The sequence below is a fragment of the Cydia fagiglandana genome, chromosome 20 (genome assembly GCF_963556715.1).
Source record: "Cydia fagiglandana chromosome 20, ilCydFagi1.1, whole genome shotgun sequence".
Lineage (NCBI taxonomy): Eukaryota > Metazoa > Arthropoda > Insecta > Lepidoptera > Tortricidae > Cydia > Cydia fagiglandana.
In genome coordinates, this window is record NC_085951.1 from 8248534 (window position 1) to 8276316 (window position 27783).

Sequence of the window (27783 nt, forward strand, 5' to 3'; positions counted from 1 at the left end):
TATAATCAATTATTCCAATTTGCAATATGATGTCTATGACACACCATCATAAAAGTGATTTTCATAAAATTAAATTTTCTTCTCCTGCCTTGTGGTTGTCACACAAAAAAGATTAAAAGGTAGGCAGAGGCATCGTAGGATGAAAATTAAATTATTAAATCTCAAGCCCATACGCCTTACAGAAATCGTCATCTGATATTTGTTATTTAAACAACAAACAATGTCAAAGCGGAATAGAGAACTGATGCCTAATTGCGTTATCAAATTACCAATTAAAATGTGGGTTGTGGGTGTTTTTCAATCTAATCAAAGATGAGCAAAATATTTTCATCACGCAGGTAAACCTTTTTCATGTTTTTCTTTTATTTTCGGGAAAATAGGATTATCCTTTTTACTCGAACGCGGCAAGGAAAACATAAGTGTTATTATTGGTACCAGTCAATGTTAGGTATACATACGGCTATAAAAGAACCCCCATTCATGTGTATACGGCACGTGCCTATATGCCGTATAGGCACGTGTATGTTTAATTGTTTACACTTTGACTGCTTATGTTTTATCTAAAATTTGGCGAAAAAAGGATCAACCGATTGTTTGTTAATTTAGCCCTGATAAATATCAGCTACATTTTCCATGGACTTCTAAAATGGAAGAAATTTAGAGGTAGGTAAGTAGGTACTAGACGAAAAAATATACTGTGGTTGGGTTACAATATTTTTTAACTATACAATATTTTTTTACTTTTGCTTTGGCTCTGTAAAGTGAAGAAGCCTTAAATCAAAAAACAAAGTGATCCTATAAGGGTTCCGTTTTGTTCTTTTGAGGTACGGAACCCTAAGAATCAAAATTATTTCGACATAAATAGCAGTGCAACACACGGGGATTAATATATATAATAAGTAAGGGAGGTTAATATGTAGGTATCTAGTAACAGTGTAAATCAAGTTTGAATTCATTTTTTTTTTCAGTTCCGTTTTTTTTGTCGGAACTAAATATTTGCTCCTCATGTAACCCACCGCTCTCTACGTGTCAACCCGCCGACTGCCATTAAACATGGAACTGCATAAAGCTGGAAAGTTGGACAATTAAATTCTCAGCCGCGCTCGTTACGGCAAAGACACGGTTATGAACTGGTCTGATTTACTGGACGTATGCGGAACGTAACTAAGTTTACGGCTGAACTTCGTGCGAACTCATGAGTGGGTGCAATGTCGGTGAATTGTGATTGGATCTCATGATTGTTTGGTTTTTAATCGCTTGTTATTCCTTAGAATTGTATGTGTTCTTTAGGTTTTTGATTGTAAGTTGTAAGATACTTACTTATTCCTTTGGCGCAGCAACCCAAAGTGTGTTTTGGCCTCCAACACGACTGCTCGCCACTGATCCCGGTCCTGTGCTACTTCTCGCCAGTTCCCAACCTGGCCGCGTAGCCAAGATCAGATGCCAATCGCTCACGCTCCGTAGCGATCGAAACGCAACTGTCACTGTCACACTAATATGGAAGAGTGATAGAGAGACATAAAGCTTTTCGTTGTCGATAGCGATTGTAACCTTGGCTAGGCCGGCTGGAGCTCGCGAAGATCAGCGCCACCACATCAGTCCATTGATAAGTACCTAGGTCGACCGACCGGGCGGCGTCCTATCGGTTTTCCCTCAAACGCTCTTTTCACCGCCCCAAGGTGTAAGATAATGGAAAGGTGTATCCGGGTAAATCCGTAATTCAGAATGTCTCATATTAAAATTAGTTCAGAAATGCAGCAATGTGTGTAAACAGGTTAAAATACATTCATATACATATTACTATTGATTGGGAATGTTTGATAGAGTACCTAAGATCTATGTATAGTGGCTTTGATAGGTCAAAGATCACTGAATTCCTCCCCCAAATCAAACAATGTACCTATTTTATTGTACATACTTGATACATAGTCCGTAATAACCTTTTATTTTATTAAACATCTTTAACTTAATAAGTATTCTTTATTCTATTATAAGAGGCTGGGTACTAATAAAATATAACCTCCAAAAGTGATACCGTAGCTAAAACTACCCACATTATTCTATTAATGGCCTTGGGCTCCGCTGATTCGCGGTACGTGATCAAAATGAGGCATTCGCTATCCTTTTTACCGCTATATACTGGAATTTTATCATGTACTAGAATTCACTTTAGTTTATTTTCATTTCTGTAAGGTCTTTGTAGCTTGCCATGCTAGTTTTAATATTTCTAAGCATTATAATAGCAAAAGAGAAGATGCCTGAATTATTAAATATTTCAAGGGAATTTTTTCTATGGTATTTGCTAAAAATGTTACTCGTACATAAGGTTTTGGCATTTAACTTGTACAATTTTCATATTTAATCTCCGCTTTGGCAACCTAATCCCGAGAATACCTATGTAAAGTGCCAAATAACTTATTTTGTACTACGTCTTAAGTAAGTCGTCTTAAGTTGTGAGTCTCCATTTTGGAATTCACGGGCCTACAAATCCCGGTCTTTTGATAGGCTTGCGTGGGGATATAGATCCAACACGTAGAGGCCCCTTGGAGAGCTTTAATGTCATGTAGAACGCCTGCTGGAACCCGTTCACAGGCGCAACAATAAACACCCATGAACCGGTCGCAGCAGGCATTGGGACTATTGCAGAAAAAGTGAATAGTATACCGGTCTATGGATTGAAGTTTGGATGGACAATGAGACTGGGCTATTGTAGAGAAGTCTAGAAAAAGTGAGTCTTATTATTACGCACTACCTCTATTTTAAAATTCGCAAACTAACAATGACGTACATATATGTCAAAAAAAAATACGGCTTAAAAGAAAACTTGTTAAGCTAAATTAGCTTAATGTTAGTATGATTACTCATTACAGTTTCAATTCGTGAAAATTTTATGTTGTTTATACGACAACGGTTTCACTCACTTGAATTTTTAGTCGCTATTGGCGACATGTTCCGTTGTCGTATACTTAAACAATTTAAAATATGTCTCACGAAAGTTTAATATCGATTATTGTAAACTTTATGTTGTTAAGAACTTAGAGTTAAGAATGAAGATATGTAAAATTTAATTTTACTCGTGTATCGTAAACCAAATTATTCTGCAAGTTCCAGTCTATGCACTGTAAAACGCAATCAAGTTTTAACTTATGATCCTAACGCGCAGTGCGACACTGCCTTAATCTTCTACTTTACGATTTTCTGCAGTACGTTGGCTTCTGTTATCCGCAATATTAAACTGTTTTGTAATAATATCAAATTTTAAGATTATCTTAAAATAAATTAAATAAACAAATCTGGAAAGGTAAATGACATTAAAAACGATATTAGCAACTTAGAAGTTGTGCTTTAATTTCGTATTTATTTTAAACAGTCATGTTTTATGGAAACTAGTTACCAAAACAAACTAATATGAACTAATCGAATTTAAATTGTCGTGAGACATACGAACATTGATTGAGTCGCGTAAGTGACTAAAAACAAACGAGTTTAAACTGTAAAATTATTCAATGATATAAACTAACATATCTGTCAAACAAAAACTTATAACAATAAATAGGTAATACTAAAACAGTACATTTCCCAGGCTCGAGAAACTCGCTACTTGCTTGGGGTCAAAATTATGATACTAACGCGTCGTGTGGCAGCGCTTTAATCCTGTACTTTACGACTGCTGCAACACGGTGAATTGTATTACGCCGCAATATTCAGTCTGTATTCTGTATGTCTTAATCTTGTACAAATTCAATTCACTCTAATAGCACTTGCACATGCAGTCGCCATCAGATTTGAGCGGCCATGGTGTTTAATTGCGTGCTAAAATAGTTTAATAAGATAATTAAATATACAAGGTTAACGTAACTGGTGACCGAAGAGCTCGCACAAAGTATCAGCATTGCGATACAGCGAGGAAATGCCACCAGCATCCTTGGTACAATGCCTCAAGGGCCTATTTTAAATTTAAGCTAGTTATTAATTTCTTTTAGTAATACCACTGTATATAACTTGTTTGAAAATAAATTAAGTTCTCAAAAAAAAATCAATCAAGTCCAAATGATATTCATTGAATTTTCTCGCTACTTTGTGCAGGCACAGCCCCTTTAAAAAAACAACGTGAAGCCGATTAATTAAACAAAATGGACAAGGTTTTGATATTATTTCGATAAATCCTAGCCATTGTCAGGCATCTCACGCACACGACACCAATAAGTGCGAGCAAGATGCCTTGTGAGACGACTTGATTGCATTTTGTGAGGGCTAATCAACGTTAGCGGCTCACGTTTAATGGTGCAGGGCACTCAAGGTCGTACAAAACAAGATAAAAACCTTATCGAATTGTTAATACAGAATCAGCTTCCGTGTTGACTAAAAACAGCTATAAAGTTCAGCCTTATTTCGGCACTCGTGAATTTTTTCAACTCTGCGTGGTTTTATTAGATGAGGCATAAATGCGGTAATCATATTTTCGCTTCTTTATTTCTTTCTTTATGGAAGGTTTATTTCAACGGTATGTGTTTGTTGCAGATAATTTTGGAGCTCTCGCCATAATTGAAGGTGTTTTAAAGTAAGTTTTATATTATATACAATTCGAGTTGAGGATTTAACTTATGCTTGTGTATAGTGGTTTAGTGGTCTAAAATCGTCGGTTGAAACCTCTGCTTTACCGTATGAATATAACCAGAAAAATGTGATTTTTTTTTTATTAGCCAGGATCCCATTATTTATATAATGGTTTACAACAGCTTATTTTATGACACGGCGGTCAAAAGTGGTCTACAGCAGCGGTCGGCAACCTTTTAGCAGCCAAGGGCCGTAGTTAACGGAGGTGACGCGGGCCGTACTTTGTTAATATTTATGACTTTATGAGACATTGTCGTTTGTCACTATTACATACAAAATAGCCAAGGCGGCTCTCGGGCCGCAAGTGACAGGTTCACGAGCCGCATGCGGCCCGTGGGCCGCAGGTTGCCGACCGCTGGTGTACAGCAACGGACTATTAAGTTGCTGGAAAACCCACTTCCCTGACCCTATAACTATTTTTCCCACCGTCGACCTAAATGGGGGAAATAAACCTTTGGGCAGCGACAAAATTTAATAAAATCCGACCTAAGTAAATTAAATCTTATTAAGGTAGAAGAAGTCATTAATACCTTTTTTTTCTTAGCCTATTTTAGTGTCCCAATGCTGGGCAAAGACCTCTCATTCTTTCTTCCATTCGAATTTGTCGTTTGTACTTTACCGCTTTGTACTATTAATACCTATATTACCTCATTCCGTTGTAGGCTTCTCTGTAAATAGACATCACCATGTACCTAGGGCAAGGACCGGAAAACCCCTCTTTACGCTTAATCCTATCAATTCGGTAACCCAATCGTTTCGGTTACCTTATCATTCGGTAACCCTATCATACGGTTACCTGATTGTAATGGTAAGCTTATTGAAACGGTAACCCTAACATTGTTAAGGGTTTTCAACAGGTTTTCATTCAGTTATGGTAACCTTTATTATCCGTTGCTTATTGGTTTGCTACATTTTTAGTACATTATTGTCGAGGCTCGGAAGCTACTTGCGGGCTGAGGATTCGTTTTAAACGGACGACCTATAATTTTATTATTACAGGACCGGAAGTATTTATTTTATTTATTTTATATATTTTATTTATTTTATTTATTTTATTTATTTTATTTATTTTATTTATTTTATTTATTTTATTTATTTTATTTATTTTATTTATTTTATTTATTTTATTTATTTTATTTATTTTATTTATTTTATTTATTTTATTTATTTTATTTATTTTATTTATTTTATTTATTTTATTTATTTTATTTATTTTATTTATTTTATTTATTTTATTTATTTTATTTATTTTATTTATTTTATTTATTTTATTTATTTTATTTATTTTATTTATTTTTTTTTTTTTTATTTTTTTTTTTATTTTTTTTTTATTACTTTATATATTTTATTTAAATTATTTATTTATTAACATTATCTATTTTAATTATTTTATTTATAATATAATAAGATTTAAAATAAGAACACACCACACGGGTAGGTATAAAGATAAGCAAAGGAACGGCAAAAAAACTTGTTTGTGCTGGAGGCTTCATAGATCGCCCATGCCAACCTCGGTTATTCAATAGAGTCTGTGCGGAAAGAGAAGAGTCGTGGCAGAAACGGGAACTAACATTTTAAATTTTATATGGCAATCAATCCTTTGACACCTGTCTTGTAAAAAGTAAACAAACTTCTGTCAATGTATATTTTTATTAACAAAAACCGCAAGTTTTATGTATAAAATATTTTCAAAACACGATAAAACCGTACATAAAACCACAAGGAAAATTATATTTAACATTGTTCGGTTTTGTCAGCGGGAAGAAAACGGCTAAAAGCCGACTATCGACTTACAAAAAGTCGCGGAACGTGTTTCCGCTATTCGCGGGTATTGATGTTGTATTTAATATTAAATAATTACCTATTTAATAAGCCCCCTAAATAACTTGTCTCTGGTTCATAATCGGTAAGTATATTCATTCAAAATATATTAATTTTCATAAATATGCATCATTCATGATCTTTAAAATAACTGACAAATAGTCTTGATACTTGCCATTTTATGCATATTTATATGTAATTTCTTTTTCAGGATTGTGTAAAAGTATCTACGGTATCTAGAATAAAAGACCGCTAAGTAGGTGATATGCAAGAATTCGTAATCTACGTGCCGGATTCAAGCACATCCAGTTCAGATGAAGATAGTTCTATGAGTATCCCTGGTTGTTTTGAAGGTGTGCCCTTATTTTACCGCCAAATTTTTTGCAGAATTTTGTTATACAGAAAATTATTAATAGAATAATCGAATCACACATTTTTGTTACAATTAATTCTGTTTCTTCGATTATTCATTTCAAAGAAACATATTTTGTAACTTCTGCAGAAATTCTGCAGAAAAATTTACGGCAAAATAAAGGTAAACCCGTTTTGAAGCTAGCTCAAACATAAGTGACATTGAATATTTTAATTCAGACTTCGATTACAAAGAATAAAACTTTTTCTAATAAAATATTTCTTTATTTGTAAGTTCGTTTACTAGGTTCTGAATAAAACTTTTTCTAATAAAATATTTCTTTATTTGTAGGTTCTGTTAGTTACGAAATTATATTTCATATTTAGCAGTGACTTTTCTTCGCCGAAAAGTCACTGCTAAATATGAAATATAATTTCGTAACTACATAATACAAATGTACACATACATTACAAGTCAAGTTTACAATGGGTGAAATATATCCCTGATAAAATTACAGTTCTATTGCCCAATTTCTACCCGATCTACCCGGTTTTAATAACTGTTGGACTGCACAGATTAGGCAGTACATAAATGAGACTCGTATCTTGTTTAGTACTAAAATTACAGTTGTATTAGGCAGATTCTTAACTAGTTTTAGCAGTTTTGTCGATCGCAGTCACTTTTCGGTATCTGAGATATAAAAACAAGTGTGTTTTAAAAAGAAAACTGGTGCCTGCGCTAAATCAGAGCATTGATTTGACGAGCCGACACCACCACCAGGCTCCGTTTAGTAAGCCGTGGTAAAAAACCGGAACAAAAGGGATTCAAGTATCATGACCTTTAGTGTCGTACTATAATCACGTGACCAGTGTTGTCAGCATAGCAAAAACCAGAAAATAGCACTGGCGCGCCCTCAAATCCCACGACTCTTCTCTTTCCGCACAGACTCTAACAAGTTGAATTTAAGTGGGCGTAAAGATTGCAATCGTTTGAACTAGTCAAAAACCTTATAATGAGGTAACTGAATAGACTGGGTTTTTATTTCGGTTACCGGTAACAGAGGTTAACCGTATCTGATACGGTTACCGAATCAAAGTGTTACCTTATCATACGGTTACCGTTATGGTAGGGGTTTTTACAACCGCTTCTAAAATAACCCTATGAAAAACCCCGGTTAAGGTAACCGGTTCCTGTCCCTGACCTAGGGTAGACCCAGGTGAATCGGATCACAGGCTGAATCGGAGCAACATGAAAAACCGTTGATATTTATTTATTTAAAATTATTGCACAAAATATATACAACAATGTACAAATGGCGGACTTAATGCCAAATGGCATTTTCTACCAGTCAATCATAGGGCCAAACAGAGATATCTACAATTGGTGCAGAGAGAGAAATATACCTACCTATTGAGTAAATAAAAAATAAGCAAACTATACATATAAACTACATAAATAAATAAAATATATGTAAATTATCACATATTTATACCTACAATACATACTATAAATATAATAATGATTCGAACTCTTGCTTTTGAAAATGCTTACGCAACAACCGCTTAAACAAAAACTTACTTGGAGCTTGTCTAATATTTAGAGGGAGTGAATTCCAAAGACGACTAGCCTGGACGGTGAAAGAATTAGTCATAAAACCAGTACGGTGAGAAGGTATGGTCAGTTTCAGATATCTGAAATCTAATACCATTAAACGAGCAATTCTTTTTTATTTATATTTCGGAGATCTAACGATGAAATTTGCTATACGGGGGGTTTCGGGGGCGATTAATCGATCTAGCTAGGTTTTATCTTTGGGAAAACGCGCATTTTTGAATTTTTATATATTTTCCGAGCAAAGCTCGGTCTTCCAGATATTATTTCATTGATATGAGTTCTCTAAAATAGCGCTGTACTTGAGTCTTCTGTTAGCTTGCGACGCCAGCCGTAGGCAATATTTTCAACAACTTTTTTAGTCAGTCCCGATTCGCCCTGTGATCCCATTCTCCTCAGTTTACTATATTTACCTTTTTATATAGGAACAAAACAATTTATTTCCCCCACCAATCCTTATCTATCCGCATAAAGGAACCAGGCACCGTAATGAAATGAATAATGGAAACGTAACCTCATATCGAATTTAGTGATGCTCCTTGGGTATTGAATAAAAAATCGGGGGATGCGTGTTGACGGTTTCTTATTTTGTTACAGTAAACTGATATACAATTTCACTTTGTTTCTGTAGCAGGTAAGGGTGTATCTACATAAAATGTTTTAGCAATAAGCAGTCACCATTTTTATCTCTATCTTTGCGGTTTTTCGGCAGCATCTGTTAAGCAATAATTTCTACAAAAATAAGTGACGAGTCAGGTCGTAAATCATCAGAATTGTGCTCTTTTGCCAGTGCACGGCCTTATGGAATGAAACTCGCAGCAGTAGCACAGAATAATTAATAGTACTACCGCGTACCGTACAGAAAGGAAACTTCCTACAAAACCGAAGTTTGACAGCGGTGTCCCTTTCTAATATATGGCACTATCCCTTTCAGCTATTTAGGGTTGTCAAAAATCAAGTGATTATCTTATCTGTGGTCGTGCCCGCAAAAGGAAGTCAAGTGGTGCCAACCCTAATAATTGCTCGGAGCAAAGCTGAGCCGAGCGGAGCCGAGTTTGACCGAAGTCAGGAGTTCGGCACCCCTGGCAGTAGTGCAGTACGGATATGATGGTCGTTCTTGTCTACGTGACAGCGTGATAAAACGGTGTCCCACGGTGTGAAAAGTGACAGTTATTTTATCACGTGGATAAAAATGGATATACCATCCATAATACGCCGGCATGTAATATTGCGCATAAAAAACATTTAGATACTTTACACGACTGTGCACCGACTTCTGGCCGAAGGGTGTCGTGTTTCCGAGGTTCCGGGGCAAACTGTAGAATCCGACACAAGACAAGACGATTCAACGGAGCCACGCCGTTTTGTCGCATAAATAGTTTTTTTTTTTAAGTTAATACGAGCCTTATAGATAATTATGTTTCACAGCTTCATTCTTTGCGATTTAAAGTTAACATAGTGTAGTAGCCTCGGAGTAATTAACAATGGAGCCGCCATTAACAGGCGTTCCCCTCTGTCGAAAATAGGCGGCCAATGGTCAACCACATGTCAACCATATGTATGGACTGACGTTTATCTGACATGACGTACCTATACATTTGATGTGCCCCTCCCCCGCAAAAAACGGCAGACTATTTTGTACCGAAAATTTTAGACATGGCGTCTCCGTTGGTTATATCCTCTAAGGTAGTAGCACCCCCAAGCATCAGCCTTGCACGGTTTTTAAAGTTTTGTACTGGCAAAATTTAAAAAGAAAAATCATTATGATTTCATATCTAGTGAATCTCTAATTCATTTCCCGAATCGCGCTGATAGACAACACTGAGTGATTTTCCAGGAGATCCATTTGACGTTCACCTTTCACTTCAACATTAATCGAAAATATTCAAAGCGTGTTGGGTGTCAAGTCAAACAAGACTAAAAGTGATCTTGTCAAAATAAGATATTCACCTAACCCCATAGATTACATACCCGCTAGATGAAGCAACTTCTCATGGCTTTATGCACGATGCTAGACGCATTCATTCAAATAAAGTATGCGAGCGCGACTGGTCATTCCAGTTGCGTACACATACATGACTAGTGTCTAAATCTGCGATTTGGTGCTTAATCACGTACGGCTGGGTTTGAGTGGAGATTGGGAAACAGCGTAAAATTTGGATTAATATAATAAATATAATACTTTTAATTCACGAAATACTTAGAATCCTGGTAAATGTATTTATTTGTGTATTTGTTCCTGATATTATATTATGGATATTTTTTTGTAACATACATTTGTATTTATCTATTTTCAGTATATACGTACGGTGTATATTGCCACTTAATACCTATTGTACGAGCTTTGCTTGATTTGGTAAATTAGGTCGAGTCCTTGGTCGTCACACACCAAAAATTAGTTAAAGAAATTTCTACCAAACTGGTCTGGGTGTCTGGCGACCTACGAGCTGCCCCTTTTTTTGCACAAAAACTCAGCCTCGCTGTGCAGAGGGGGAACGCGGCCAGCGTCCTGGGAACAGTGCCCCAGGCTAATTTAGGGCTAGATTTATGATTAATTTATTTTGTTATTTTAGTTGTAATACAAGGCTATAAAATTAGGTCGATCAGTGTAAATGCGGTTACTTTAGAATGCGGAGCCTAAAGCTGGTAGTCTATTATTTTCCCTGAAGATCTGAAGGATTATAAATAAAACATGGAGCCTTAATATTTGATTTCGACTTCGTATGCTTTTTTCACGTTTTCCGTGAAACCAGAATTCTCTGGAGATGTGTTTAACTGCCGTATTCGAACTTCAAGATATTCACAAGAGACGACACGTACTAGATCCATTCTAGATACGTTATAGTTTAGATATCAACTAGTTCTCTTTTGCAGCGCAATTCGGGCAACCAATGTCACTTTTACGTTATATAGAGTAAGATATCTATTAGATGTGAATTGGATCTCTAAGTCATATCCTGTGGAAACCGTTCAAGAGTATCTCCAGAATCTCGCAAATGTCAAATTTGACAAGTTACATCTTAAACATATCGTTATCGTATCTTGGTGATGTCTAAAATATATCTAATAGATGTCTCTTTCAAAATCCGAATCGGGCCCTAAGTAAAGTTGTTTGAGGCGACAGCCTTTCCCTTCAGCCTTTCCGACACGATGCCTATGTGTGTTACATTTTATTTAAAAATTACTTACTGCTACTAGTACGTGTTTAATGGAAACGAACACTTAAAAAATACTAAAGGAGGCTGATTCTGTTTTAAATAACTAGTTGTTAAATCTCTATTGTTAGGTCTTATCGATGGCCGCAAACAATCACTATTTACTCATTATGCATCTCACATGCTAAGTGTGACTTAAGGTCATAAAAAACAAAATGAAAACTTATTTTAGGGTTTCGGACCTCAAAAGGAAAAAAACGGAACCCTTATAGGATCACTCGAGCGTCCGTCTGTCTGTCTGTCCGTCTGTCACAGCCTATTTCCTCCGAAACTACTGGACCAATTAAGTTGAAATTTGGTACACATATGTAAATTTGCAACCCAAAGACGGACATGTAACGTAAACAAATGAATTTTAAACATGGGGGCCACTTTTGGGGGGTAAATGAGAAAAAAGAAAGTTTTTTAAACTATATCGTGTTACATATCAAATGAAAGAGCTCAATGTGAGAATTTCAAACATATTTTTTTTATAATTTTAGAATAAACAGTTTAGAAGTAATTCAAGAAAATAAGCAAAAAATGACCATTCTCCCCCCTTTATCTCCGAAACTACTGGGTTTAAAATTTTGAAAAAAATACATAAAATAGGTTTTTACCTATAGATGTCAGGAAAACCTATTAGAAATATGTAGTCAAGCGTGAGTTGAACCAATTACTTAGTTTTTGATCCGACCCCTACGGGTTTTTTAAAGGCAATTCACTCGCGTTTCACATTTATAAAAAAATATATTGTGAAAACTTTAGTAGTAACCCTTGGAACGCGTGTCCGACTCGCACTTGGCCGGTTTTTAATTAATATTGTCTTCAGGGCTCTATCACACCCACGTATTTTGAGTAAAATGTTGTTTTTAATTTTGGGATCCTGCTATTTATCGAACTATATTTAACAAAATTTCATTTCCCACCAAAATTTTCCTATCGCACATTTGTGAATTAAATTTTTCCCATAACCCTTTAGTTCAATTTGTTAAAATAATAAAACAACGTGTTAATGGTTTTATATCAAACAATATTATGTAAAATGTCAATCTATCATTTATAAACTTGGAAATTGTTTGGGTGGACTCGCAGTACCTACGTCAGTTAGGTACTTCGTTAACATGACACTTGTAACAAGGCCGGAATATCGAGAGCTACGATAGACCTCAATCCAACCAACACCAGCCAGCCCGTAATATCGTCATAATTTTAGCCTCATGCACGACTTTATTTTAATTTGATAAATCATTATTTATATCAATTGAACACCAGAAAAAATAAAAATACTTACTTTTATAAATCTTCCCATAATTTATTATTAAAAAGGATATTTAAAGTTGCAAAATTTGGAGCCCTTGTAACGCTCATAATTTTTGGCGCGAATTCTAGTCAGGCCATATGACATCTTTTTCACTCTTGGTTGGTCCCTGATTCTTTATTCAATAAGTGTAAAACATTTTAGAGCAGCTCAATACAAAATTAGTTTGTTAACGGGTTTTAGTTTGTTAAGTTTTATACATACATACATAATATGTAAAATTATAATTTATATAAATTTACAGTATGTAATACAAAATTTAACTACAAATATGCGAATTTTAATAAAATTGTTTGCGGTTCTGGCTGACTGACAACACATTTTTATACAAAACAATGATAAATAAATTTTATTATTACACCAGTATTTTTATCAGGAAACTCCGTAATGTAACGTTCCCGTTGTCCTAGAAACGAGCCTGATAAGCGGAAGCTGTCACGTAAATGACGGAGCATTATTATGATTGTCCATTCACTGGGCATCGCAAAAAGTCTACAATGACAGTGCGAAATGACGCGATTCTGGGAAATGTCCGGGAGGGTATTAACGTACTTACCTAATATTGTCGGGTTAACTAATGTGTTGGTACCTTAGTTAATCTAATAGATTGAAATTTTACTACCATTAAAATATTAAACTATTATTTAAAAAAAATATGGTTGTCTAGTCGGTTTACGGACAATAATTTTGCGTGATAAAGTCATAAGAAAACATTACCATTACATTACGTAACGTTACCATGGAGATCTGTCCACAACGTTACTATTGAGATTTGTCCACAAAGTAACATTTTTTCGTGCATGCTACTGGTGTTCATCGTTTTATAAGACGTTATCACGTCAAAAAAAGTTGGTGTGATAAAAAAAGAAATATACCTTACGACATGAGATATTAGTAATTTTTATTTGAACCTACTTTCCTGGCATGTTTTTCTCTTGTCCTAAAAAGGACTTGTTGTTTTGAACAAACAAATTTTGACCAAAGCAAATGTCTAATAAACATGGTAATCTTTTAAAGTTGGTCCAACTGTTCGTCGGTTCTCAAACTTTGTACATTTCGTTACCATTTATTACGATTTATGTGACTGCATGAATCAGACTGAAAACAGGAGATTGTTTTGAAATGGAAACGAATTCTCTGTGACATTGTTTTGTAACTGTTTGTAGGATAAATATTACTTTAATTATAAACCAGGGCCGTGTTGCATAATAAACTACAACGAATATTACAAGCGGAATTCCTTTTCTAATTACACTTATTAGAAAAGGAATTCCGCTTGTTATATTAGTTTTAGTTTTTTATAAGGTAGTTGCCTCGATAGCAGAGGACGCTGGTTCGATTCCAGCCTGGGGCACTGGAGGCCTTGCTATACTTTAACTTAGTAAATGACATTTATTTCAGTTTATAATTTATAAAGTAGTGTTTCTACTTGAAATAAAAACAAATGAAAATATTTTCTGAAAATAATTTATTTGTTCTAATACTTCTAATAGTATTACTTTAATTATTTCAGTTGGTATATTCATAGGCCTGAAGATTATATGTTGATATCAGAAGATATTAAAATTTTAATTAAACATAATTATACGAGATACTTAATTAATTACATGATATATTCAGGAATTCTCAATAATACTCGACTCCGAGAATTGGCCATAATTCCATCATATCAGTATCTGTTTTCAGAAGTACTTACACGAAATACGGATGTGTTTCGAGATTATCCAAATACACTGGAATACAGCAACAAAATATGAAATAAAATTGAGCGATCTTTAAAAAACCTCGAACCGTCTTATCTATCTAGTTTCTAGTTTATTATGATTATATACTGCATTTCTGTCAGAACTAGATTATTTATTAATTTTTCTAAAATACAAGTCTCGTGTGAATTTTTAATAGCAAATCTTCCGTGGGACACAGACTTATTAACAATTTTCGACTCAAAATACGTGAGTGACCCTCTTTAATAAATTATTATTTATTAGTGCATACAAACTTAATACCTAGAGACAAAATAATACCATGCCTAAAACATAATTAAATAACTAACCTACAAAACTTAAAAACGAAATCTAAAAATAAATTTAAAATGTCACGTATGGAATAAAAAATGTGATGTCACCTTTGCACTTTCTGTGCTTTTATAAAATTTAATATGCCCACGATGGCTATTAAAAAAGTGATGGCACAGAAACAAGCAACTTTCGGTTTTGCCTGTAAAGGTCGGCTCGGACTTGATTTATCGCAAGGTAACAAAACCTTAACATGATTTATAGCAGGCTTGTTAAGGAACGATTACGTCCTTGAGTTAGCGGCAAATTTATCGCTGACTGACGATAATACGTTTAATATTGCTGACTTGCGGAATTTCTTGATAAATAATCTGATATATTTTCTTGGAAAAATTGTGGCGTATGGCTGTCCGGATTTGATGTATTGTTAGCAGTGTTAGAAAACCGACGTCTGCCAAGTGCATGATGAGAGAACTGAAAGTAATGCTAGTGAAAGGTAATGCTTTCCTAGGCCGAAATTTAAATTAATAATTGTAATTTGGGATCTTTTGGAACACTAGTTCATTAAATAAAGTTCCAAAAGGTCGTAATTCTTGTCCGAAGTTAAATTAAAAAAATGTAGTATCGCTTGCAGACGTAACAGCTTGAATTGTTTTTTATTAATTTTAATATTATTTTACTAAATGTTATATTTGCCACGTTAGGTCACATCAATTCTCGAATTTCGCTCACGGCCGGGCCCCCTCCTAGTTTAAATAAGCAGAAGGATTTAATGGGGTCCTAATTTGTTTGAAGTGTACTTACTTTTAAAGTACCCGTCTTCCGGTGTCTTATGACCACAAAGTAAAAAATATCCATGGGCTATGTTAAGTGCTAATCACGAAGCGAGCGGCTCGATTGTACTGTAAGAAAGTATCCTTACCTCAAGAAAAAAAAACAGGTAAACTGTTCAAATCCAATTTTTTCAAAACAAGACCGTTTTGCGTAATTTAAGATTCAAAATGTAAACGGAATTTTCAGCTCCCTCACCAGCCAATTGAAATTAAACAGGAAGTTATTAAAATATTTCAGGGAAAAAAATATGAGAAAATGGCGGATTATTAAACAAGGCAGGCAAGAGGTAGGCAGAGGCGTGCCGGGAATGTCCCTATTATTAGAAAATTGGTTTACAACAGGGGTCTATTCTCAAGATTTAGGGCAAGCTTCCTTTGTGCGGACAGTGCTTAGGGACAATTAAATGTCGAGGAAAATGTATCGTTACAAATGGAGTAGTGATCTAAGGCAAAGTAAGTTTTTTAACCCCTGTCAATGTAAACTGGTAACGGTATCCGTTATTTTTGATCAAAGATATCTTGTCCTTTTGTGCTTTGTGTTGTGTGTGACTCGTGTGACCTGCTCACATATTTTTCCGATTTTGTGTTAGTTTTTAGTTTACAAAGTATACGTACCATGTAGTAATATGTACGGTCGGGTCGGTCGGTTCCCCAACTTAAATACCCACGTCGCCATACTAATTGTAAAGAAAAGTGGATACTTATGTTAGGGAACTGATTGTACCTATATTCTGTACTATACATTCGTTTTCCATTGAAAAGACAACTCTTTGAAAGGCGACTAGCAATATAGTCATAACAAAGCCTTTCTTCGGAGGCTTAGCTCCCCGAAACCTAGACAAGCACTTAGGCCCCAATCAGGGCCCGAAGTGCCCCGAATAAACACGAACTGTTCCGAGCCAAAAACCTTAATCAACATTTCGTAACTTGCCGGCCAAAATCCTATTATGCAAATATGTCAAAGCTTGTATCGATCCCGCCCGATATTGGCCTTTGATTCGCAAACAAATGCCTTCTGTTTTTAAGCGAGGGCGCGGGCAATCTCGTAAACGATCGAAATTACTTTGCGATGACGTTAAAAATTTTCACTTAGGGTGGTATTTGTATAGATACTTAAATTTTATTTACTAATTGTGTAAAGAAACTTAAAAAAACATGCGATGCCATAAAACTTCTTTTCAATATCACACAATGGTAAATTTTACTAAATATTTAGTTACAAATGAGTATTTTAATTTTCTTTTAGTCTGTATAGTTAAAAAAATGCAGGCCCTCTCTAGAGGAGAGAAGCAACAAATCGGGCTGCTTAGAGGAGATTTAGAGAAGCGTATGCTCATCAATGGGCGCATACCTACTCGCTAAGGAAGAAGAGAGAGTTAGGTTATAAAGACCTAAAACAGTCCAATATTAAAGTGTTTGTAACAATACAAACAGTTTTCAGACCTCGACATCAAATAAAGGTTAGGAACAAGAAGTGTGGTATTACGCATCCCGTATTAATTCACAGCTGTTACATTCTACAACGCCATATGTGACTAAAGGACTCGTATTTAGATACGACTATTTGGATTGGCATTGCCCTTTAGCCGTTGGCACTAAGCCATTTTCTCGGGTCATTTGTCTAACCCCAGTGCTTGGTCTATTACCCTTTACATTTTATTCTTAGCGTACTCATAAAGCGTACGCGTTAGACCAACAAACATATTGAAAGAAAACTACTGCAGTTTAGATTTTGTTTTAGAAAATCACCGTTGTTTGGAGACTTCTCTCGAATATAAGTTTTTGTTTCAACAGATGGAAAGTATTATCTTATACTGTTTTTTTTAATACTTATCTCCGCTATTGTACCTATCAGTAATACAAACGTACTCAATATAGGTAGAAAAAACAGAAGGTCAATATTACATTTCACAAACAACAAAATGGGGACTTAGGTGTATAACTTTGTTGTCTACAATCATCAGGTTTGATAGTTAAGTCTAGTTACCAAAAACGTATGGCGTTATACAACGCCATAATTATAGTTCTAGTCAAAAATAGCAAGTTACCACTCACTTGTCTATCATTCATTCCTTTGCCAACGATCTTCACTAAATGTATTTGTAGTTAGTTGTCATTAAGTAGCAGGAGAAGCTGATTCTGTCTTTATTTAATTAATTTCCTTCAAATTCTCACTCTTTATAATCAAAGTTAATGATAAAATCAATATATATGACTTCCGAGACTGAAATTTTGCTGTATTAAGCAGATAGACTATGTAATGAAGTAGTCTACACACATATATACATAACACCTCAATTCTGACGAATCCTAAAATTATTCAGAACATACCTTCTCGTGTTCAACATAACCTTAATGCCTTAGCTAAAATTTAATAAGCGCTCAACACATCCACTCCAGTCAGAATTAAGGGGAAATGTTCGCAAATTAAATGTAGAAATGCGAATTGTTCACGGATACCGGAGGAACTGAGCCTGTTTGCCGTATTATGCTCTGCTACATCTCTGCTAATACTATATCTCGTGGAAAACGGTCGTAAACTTCACGTAGTTTAGAGGTTATAGGCCATTTTAGAACTACGCTAGCTGTGAGCGGTAAAAGAAAGACTACGTACGAATACGATTTGGCCAGTCACGCGAGATCTCATTTATCTTGTTGCGGTGTTAATGTTTGTATATATTTTAATTATATATATGTGCATGCCTATTTTGTAAGTACTTGGTTATTCATAATACCTACTAGGTACATAGTACCGAGAGACTTGTCTAAGTGGGACAGTTATTTTCAAGTCCAGATTAAATAATGTATTGAAGGGGCCCACTGATTACCAGTTCGCCGGATGATATCAGCCTGTCAGTTAAACGCAAAATTTGACAGCTGCGAACAACTAACAGGCTGATATCGTCCGGCGAACTGGTAATCTGTGGGCCCCTTTAAAAAGGTATTGTTATTGGCATACTCTACTTAAAAGGGGGTGTAAAGCTAGGAATTCAGAAGAAAACTAAAGATGCCAAGGAATGGAATTCCTTGCCGGCGTCTATATTTCCGTGTTCTTATAACCCGGCAACCTTCAAATCAAGAGTGAACAGGCACCTTCTGGGCGAGCTCGCTCCATCGTAGGCCACGTCTACGCCTCGGCTAGTCTGTGGCCATGAGTAAGCCCATTCATAATAAAAAAAAAAAAAGATATGGCGCGCCGCGTGAGACTTGCGATGGTGAGTGCCGGTACACCCATATTTGGTATATACATTTATTATGATAGTCGGATATCCTTGTGATATGGTATTTAGAAAACAAAACGGATTCAAAGTATCTGTTAATTATAAACTGTCCTTATTAGGTACACATAAAATAATTGCATTCAATTTTGAAAAGTGGGTAAACTTACTAGTCGGCTGAGAATTTATGAATCCCCTACCTATAGCTGGCTAATACATTTTTCTAATATAATTAGTTTTCTAGACTTTTAAAAGATTAGATACACAACATAGGTAACAAAATTCTAGTAAAAACCGCAATAACTCAAAGACTTACCGTACCTGAGTCATACTCGTAAATAAACGTTAGTATAAAATTTATTGCACCTTTACTATTTATAATACAATCTTTTCATCACAAGTTACATTCAGTGGGTAACCTTTTTAGCCGTAATAATTTCTTCTTCGCCCATTGAAGCCTACACGGGCGAAAAAGTGTGAAGATGTTACATTTCAAAAGCTAACTAGGGAGAAAATCCTGCTACCATAAATCTAACTAATAAGAGAGGTTCTTTTATATACGAACACATGTAAAAACCCCTTTCTGCCGTATTAAATGTGGCCACACAATAATGTAATATGTTGGAAGTTTATGCTAAAGGGTTGATAAAATGTTTTGTGAAGAAGGAGTTTTTTGTACCGACATGTTTTCGGAATAATGTACCTAAAGAGTATTATTAAATATACAATGTTTTGTTTACTAGTTTCTTTATATAAAAAGCAAGGCTTTGAAAATGAGTAGAGTAAACTGTCTTCCTCAATGACTATTATCAAAACAAAATCATCATGCTAAAACGTGCATTAATAAAAGGCAACAAAACTTGAACAATAATTTACCATTTGATCCACAAGGGAGTAAATAAATTAGCGAAATATACCCCGTTACCATAAATCATCAACATTATTCCTGGAAACATACTCGTAGGTGTGAAATTTTAACGGAAACTTTCCGCAAAACTCCGACGCGGTAATTAACAGGATCAACAAACATCTCCAGGGCCCGGTGCTGTGGGTTAAGTTTACTTAAGATGGTATCATACGGCTTAACATTCTGTTCATTTCTGTATTGGAGCATTCCATGAAATTGTCTACCGTTTGTCCTGTACAAACGCGAATTCCAGGTATAAGAGTTAATATGCACAGAAAAATAATCGCCTGCTTTAAATGCCGAAAAAAAGTTGCAACACAAGAAAATATGCGTTTGTATGGGACAACCCGTGGAATGCTCCTATTTCGTTGTCCCCTCAAAGTTTTTGTAAACATAAATCACGTTCCACAAGCATTTGTGTGGTCCAAATCAATGTGAATTATTGAAACTGAGTGTGTATTGATAATATGTCTATCTAATAAACCGTGATAGCTAGTTGAAATTTTCGCATACGTAATACATATATGATGTAGGTATTTTATTTAACTGAGAATAAGTTCAAACAAACTATAAACTAAACATTTAAAAACTAAACTATAATTAAAATTAAACTAATTAAAAATTAAACTAATATTAAATAATACTAAAATACACAAAAAAAAAAAAAGTTATAATAAGTATACCCCATCTAAAACCTCAGCATTATATTAAATTTTGGTAGAAAATCGTATTATACTAATTAAAACGAAGCACGGTAGCAATTTTCAGACAAATTACATTGAAATACCACTTAAAACATTATTTACTCTACGTCTATTGGCCGAGAGCGTTATTAGCTGCGATTGGTTACCAAAAGGGATGACTTGGCAATATTAACTTACGTGTTCAAGGAAGAGGAAATACTTGTCTTGTTTTGTACTAAGTATAAGCATACTTAGTACAAATCAAGACAAGTATTTTCTCTCCCTTGCCGAGTATTTCTTGGTTAATAATGTGATTTAGAAAAAAAACGTAATTAATTGTAGCCTTTGGTCCTATTCACATTCAGTAGCCCTACCACCTGCCTTAGCAGTGTCAAACTGACATATTCGCTGACGTCTGCGTAACTTACTCTCTATGCATCTCGCTCATATTCGCATATTAGTGCGAACGAGATGCTTACGCTGTGTCTTACGTAGGCGAACAACGCGCGAACGCGGCGCGGCGCCTGACATTCGCGTGCAAATCGCGCCGCACCGCGTTCGCAACGAGATCGCTTACGTAGGACACTTCTATGGGCATCAAAGGATTGATTTCGCCGCGCCGCGCCGCGCCGCGTTCGCGCGTTGTTCGCCTACGTAAGACGTAGCGTTAGCCTATGGGCCCGATTCGGATTATGAAATAGACATCTATTAGAAATCTTTTAGACATCACCAAGATACGATAACGATATGTTTAATATCTAACCTGTCAAATTTGACATTTGCACGATTCTGGAGATACTCTTGAACGATTTCCAAAGGATATGACTTAGAGATCTAATTCACATCTAATAGATATCTTACTCTATCTAACGTAAAAGTGACATTGGTTGCCCGAATTGCGCTGCAAAAGAGAACTAGTTAATATCTAAACTATAAAGTATCTAGAATGGATCTAGTGCGTGTCGTCTCTTGAAGTTCGAATACGGCAGTTTATGTCAGTGTCAAAATAGTCGAAGCCGTACGGATGCCTAATTGCCTCATGTATATTATTAGAAAGTAGTAAACAATTCTGTTTAGTAAGAGCTGAGATTTAGTAGTCGAATAAACCATCAAAGTTGTGATAAAAATAATAACTGGAAATAAAAGATGTTAACTAACTCAAAATAAGTAAAAAATAATGTTTTGGAACAATGTTTAGCAATAACAGTAAATATAAAACAATTTATTACCTAGATGATAGCTCCACTTGTTTAGAAGCCTGTGATTCAAAACAATTATGACTTAAAACACCCGTTACATACATTTAAGCACAATCTTTAAAACAAGAAAATAAGGTATCGTATACAAATAAAGTGTCATTATATGGAACTTGCTAACTATGTAAACAAACCGCCATATTGAAATTGTCTCTGAATGATGAATTAACTGGTGACTTTTGTTTACGTAGGTAACAAGTTCCATAGAGTGACACTATTTATTGTTATTTCATATATCAACATACCTACGCAACTTTTACATTTTCAAAACAAAATCTTGCATATTTGTTATATTTCCGTAATATCACCCTTAAAATAGCTACTCTGTCCCTTACATCAAAGGCATTTTTCCAAGTTATCCCTGTTATTTTCATGTCCCGTCCCATTCTTCAGCTACGCAATGCCAACACGATTAATGCCTGAGGGAAGGGTTCCCAAATTTTATTAGCCATTAAATTTAATTCCAACTCCACCATTGTTTCCGATTGAGTCATGACCTGATTCAGTCTGTTTATTTTAACTTAACTATAGCGGTGCTATTTTGAAAGACTCGCGAATTAATTTTACATCGTTGAAGTTCCCTCGGTTTTAATCATAATCTTTGGCGAAAATTGACTTTTCGGGGCTGCCTACTATAACTTAACCGATAGAAAGTTGAAATAAATTAATTGAAATAGTATACAACCTTTCGTGAAGTCTATTCTGATTGAAATATGAATAATTAACAAATGATTTAACTAGAAATGTTTGTGAATAAAAGGTTGACGTGTATAAATTGATGACTGTGATTTATTCTAAAATTTGGTAATAAACATAAAGTTAAATTGGTTTGTTGACAAATATTACCTGCGAGTAAAACCTTCTTTCGATACTACCTGAAACAAAAGAAAAACTAGCGTTCACTTATTATAGCCGACAAGACGACTTGACCAGAATTTATTGTGACATGGGTTCCAAATAAATTAAATCTTACGGTGTGTTGGCGCTGAAAAAAAAAATTACAAAATACAATAATGTTTCTTATTTACGTATATGTAATTAATACTCATTCCTGCCTTTAACTAATCAAAAATATCGTAATGTTCAGATCAAATAAAATACACGTCTATAGGTACGTACTAAAATTGAGTTAACTAACTTGACAAGACCTTCGGTCGATACTAACGTAATTAAACATGGACCCTTAACGCGTACTATGTAGTTACGAGTCACCTTGTCTGTTCGCAAGAGCTGTGCAGAATGTAATTTGAGGGCGCATTCTGACACACGTATTTCCAATTTAGTATATATCTTTAGGTATTTAAAAAAGAATAAACAAAATCTACCCTCTAATGGTATCTTAAAAAAAAAATTGGGTGTTTCATACATTTTGCTGGTCTGATGTTGAAATTTCCTATGGGAGAGTCAATTTTTTCCGCGTTTTCGGGGTTGGTCTCATAGTAAAAGTTGCTCAGTATGACCTATACATTAATGAGTCTCTTTCTTAGCCTTTTGTTCTGATATATATTGTATAATTACACGGCTGCGTCGCAAGTTAATCACCATCAGGTGAGATTGTGGTCAAATGTTTACCTATTTCCAATAAAAAAAAAAAGTTTATTTTTCTTGATCTCGGCGCAATAATACGCAGCCGAGCGGCACCGCGCGTCAGGTAGCGTTATCCATATCTGAATTATATTGAAGCCTCTCGATATCAAGAATGGTTCCTCATTAGCTAGTTGCTTACCAGGGCGTTCATAAGATCGCAGTTATGGCTGGGATTGCTCGTGTTCTAATTGGGCCATGCAATGCTGCATATTAGCTCTCAATAAGTGAGCGGATTATTGGTATAGTCATGCTACGGAGAAGCGATTAACTAGGTATGTTTTATACATCACATACTTTATTTTATTATGCGTTTTATCCTAGTAAACAGCTTGGTAATAAAGCATGTAGTGTGTGTACTACGCCTTACTCACACACGTGCATAGCTTAGTTTATAATGGCTTGTACTTGTTACTTAAGAAATTAGAAAATATTTCGTACTATTGAGTTCTCCTTTAAGCACCTCACATGGCGACCCTGCCAGGATACGGGCCGTCGGGCCGTAGCCAAAACGATAATCGTTTTTTTACCAAACGCCAAAGTATGAAATATCAGAGAATGACAGATGCAAACGAAGTGTTTTGTCATTTTCATACATACATAACTTAAGTTCCAATTATTGTATTCTATAAACAATTGTAAATTGGCTACCCCCACCCCCAGGTGCCAGAGTAAAAGCGAATAAAGAGCAACATTTACTAAAGGTTGGTTCAGTAATTACTAAGTAGGCACATGTGAAAAAAAATGAAATTAAAATAAATGTCAATCTAAAGATTAATCATTGAAAACGAATCCTAAAATATCGTCTTTTTACTATCACAAGTATAAACGCTTACGTAGTAATTAGAAATACATAAAGGCTGTCACTAATGGAAATAAACAAAAGAAAGCCGCTTAAAGTCCTAATTGATGCTAAAGATTCAAACATTTCATTAATTAAACACCTGAGCCCTGCCGTCAAAATAAAATAAAGAAAGCGAGCGTATTGAATTCTGCTTCAAAGCTTTTGAATTCTGCAATAAAAAAGAGAGCAAGTCGAGTTGGCTAATACGACGGTTTAGCCCTTTTTATTGTACGTCAGAATTAAGGGTCGAAAATTTTGTGAGTTTTTCGGCTCCTAGCGGTTGTTATCGATGATTTAAGCAGGTCAACGGAGATTTAGCGTTCGTGCCAGGAATTGTGAGGGCTTATAGAACGGGGGCTTCGTCAATACTTTTAAATTCTTTACGTTTAATTTCTCGGACGTGTAGTTATTGCAAATTATGCTGCATTAGCATTACAAACAAGAGTCACGATTAACAGGCATGTATCATAATTAGAACCGTAAAATCAGGTGTAGTCCTTAAGTGCAACTATGGTCCAGTTTTTAACGTATCCGTTTTCAACCAGCATGTGCATCCGAGGCACACGCCATCGCCACCGCTTTAAGTCCACTGCCAGGTGGCTTGGGTTCGACGACGGTGTCGCCCTTCCACACATTGACTGAAGCCCCTTTTCTGCCCTACCTAGTATTACCTACCCCTTTGCCTATGTACTGTGATTATTATGATTTTTAGTACTAAGTATATACTTATTTAATATTAAATGGTGTGTTTTTAACGAGCTTTTGCTCGTTCATCATTTAATATTAGATTTGTACTCGTACATTTATTTTGGAGCTTAGATACACTAATAGTCTTTCTATGTTAATATAACTCAACATAATTCGAAATATACTTATATATATTTTACTGGAACTTGAATTTGGAACATAGTTGTAAGTTGTGAACTAAAGTCACCTAATTTTACGGTATGTAAATAATTATATACCGTGTTTGATACATACCGGTGTGCGTAAGCTTGGAAAAGCGTAAGTTAATTAAACTTTTGTGTTTAAAAAAGGTAATATGGCGGATCTTTGGGGTAGAGAACCTTTTACAAATCCTCAGTAATTACATTTATTTACAATTATCCATATAAAGAAGGTATTTCGTAGCCATAACAAGTCCTTAAACCAACTCGATAAAAAATAATAGGATATTGGAAAAAAAATCTCAATATAAAAAATAAAATGCATTCAATCGTTTTTTATGCTTTATAGCGGCTTGTTACTGCAACGAATTCTCTTTTAATATTCTATACTTAGCAGAATTTTATATTTTGGGTAAATTTTATTAAGCCTTTATAAGTTTATAAGGCAGAGGGAATATATTTTCCACCAAATTTTGAACTTTAACTTAAAGTGATGGGGTTCATGTTTGCATAATTACTGACACCCTTATGCCTTATAAAGGGTTAAAACTACCAATTAAAAATATTAGTGATAGATATTCTATTAGTTGTTTTATAGTTAATTTGCTAGATAGTAAATTCAATTTTCATAAAATATATCCGTAAACTTTATCACATAGCCAGCTGTGAAATTAAGATGAGATACCGTTGCATTTCTCTAAGTAGGTTAAGTATGCTCTTATCTCTTGCTGGGGGAATATTGTAAAAAGTAGGAAACGAATTCTGAAAAGGTATTGCTTTTTAGTTCATTATTGGAAATGTAGTGATAGAATGATACCTATCTTTATTTATGAGAGGACGGTATTGATAGGTTCATGATTTTGATTGTATTATATGAATATTTAAAGTATTTTTACTTTGTTTTGTGTACGTTTGTGGTGCCGAAATGCTCTAATCGTCTATAATTATATGTGTTTAAAAATAAGTACTCCCACTGATAACTAATTTTTTATGTTGTAGATACCACCAATAAATATAAAAACACCAATGGATAAACGAGACAGATTTATAAGATACTACATACATCATTCATTTACTTATTACCTACTTACCTAAAGTTTGTCTCAAATTAGGCTTTATTTAATTTATAAAGGTTATCTGGAAGAGATCACTGTTTAACGATAAGACCGCCTGTTGTCTGCCTCTATCTTTCATCAATTGTTTTTCTTTAATCTGTATGTGTCACTGAGATCTGCCAAGAATATAGATAAATACTAGGGTAACAAAGCATTTTGGTAACTATAGGAAGTTTAATACTATTTTACTCCGCTCAGAATAATAGGGATAATTTTCCTTTAGCTGCGTTAAACCCCTTACAAAAGTCAGTCGCAGTAAACCCTCAAAAATATTTTATCACAACGACATTCGTCCCTACAGAGTACTCGAAAAATAAAGATAACAAACACAAATAAAATAAAAGCGCACGACTTAAGCACATCTGTACACACATTGTAGGCCTCCCTAAACGGAATAGTGTGGCGTAGTGTTGCCAAATAAATATGGAGGAAGTACGCGTGACGTGCCTTTATTTCACATTTTGTTTTCTTCTCATAAAGTTTTGAGCATCAAATTGTGGTTTTAAACTACTGTGTGTGACCTGTACTTGTATACAATTGGTGCGCACAGCAGATGGACAATTCACACGGCGTGTCCAAAGCCGTCAAGCGAGATCTAGAGAATAATTTTGGGCCTCTTTCCCAAAAGGTGAGAGGATGTTGAGAACCCCTTTATGATTAATGTCAGATATTTAAATTCATATTTTTTTATGATTTTTATATCAATGTCACTCTGAAATAAATGGCAAAACGTTTAGTGCTTGTTTTCATTCAAGCTAATTATATTTCATCTAATTTCCTACATTACTACCTAGTTATTCAATATATATACAGTGGTACAACTAAACGAAATTAATAACTAGTTTAAATCTAAAATAGGCCCCTGAGGCATTGTACCAAGGATGCTGGCGGCATTTCCCTAGTTATTTGAAATAGGAAAACATTTGACTTCCAACTCATAATAACAAAAAAATTGAGAAATCTCCTAATCTCCAAATTCTATGCAGCTGGCAACACTCAGCCGCCAACGGCATTCGGGTTAACGAGTTATATACCATTTTGCCTCTCGTTGACTTGATTAAAATACGACGGAGCCGAGATGAGGTGCGATCATTGTGATTACGCCGCGTTTTTAAGATGTGCGTTCTCGAAATTGGAAGTGAATTGAACATGTTTTAATAAATAATTTTTAATAAGATACCAGTGGGGTGGCGTTTATGAAACTCAATTCTCAACGTATTGCCTGATTATTTGATAGAGCATTTTAGGGTTCCGTACCCAAAGGGTAAAACGGGACCCTATTACTACGACTTCGCTGTCCGTCCGTCCGTCCGTCTGTCACCAGGCTGTATCTCACGAACCGTGATAGCTAGACAGCTGAAATTTTCACACATGATGTATTTCTGTTGCCGCTAACTATAACAACAAATACTAAAAACAGAATAAAATAAAGATTTAAATGGGGCTCCCATACAACAAACGTGATTTTTGACCAAAGTTAAGCAACGTCGGGAGTCGTCAGTACTTGGATGGGTGACCGTTTTTT

General features: G+C 35.0%; 1 protein-coding gene across 1 annotated transcript in view; it reads left to right on the forward strand.

Moving 5' to 3' along the window:
• The window catches only part of LOC134674526 (TWiK family of potassium channels protein 9-like), a 430962-nt gene that overhangs the window by 246926 nt on the left and 156253 nt on the right, over positions 1–27783 (forward strand). The window contains exon 3 of the mRNA XM_063532628.1: positions 4522–4561. The gene's annotated coding sequence lies outside the window, so the exon portion shown is untranslated. The remainder of the gene's footprint in view (positions 1–4521; positions 4562–27783) is intronic.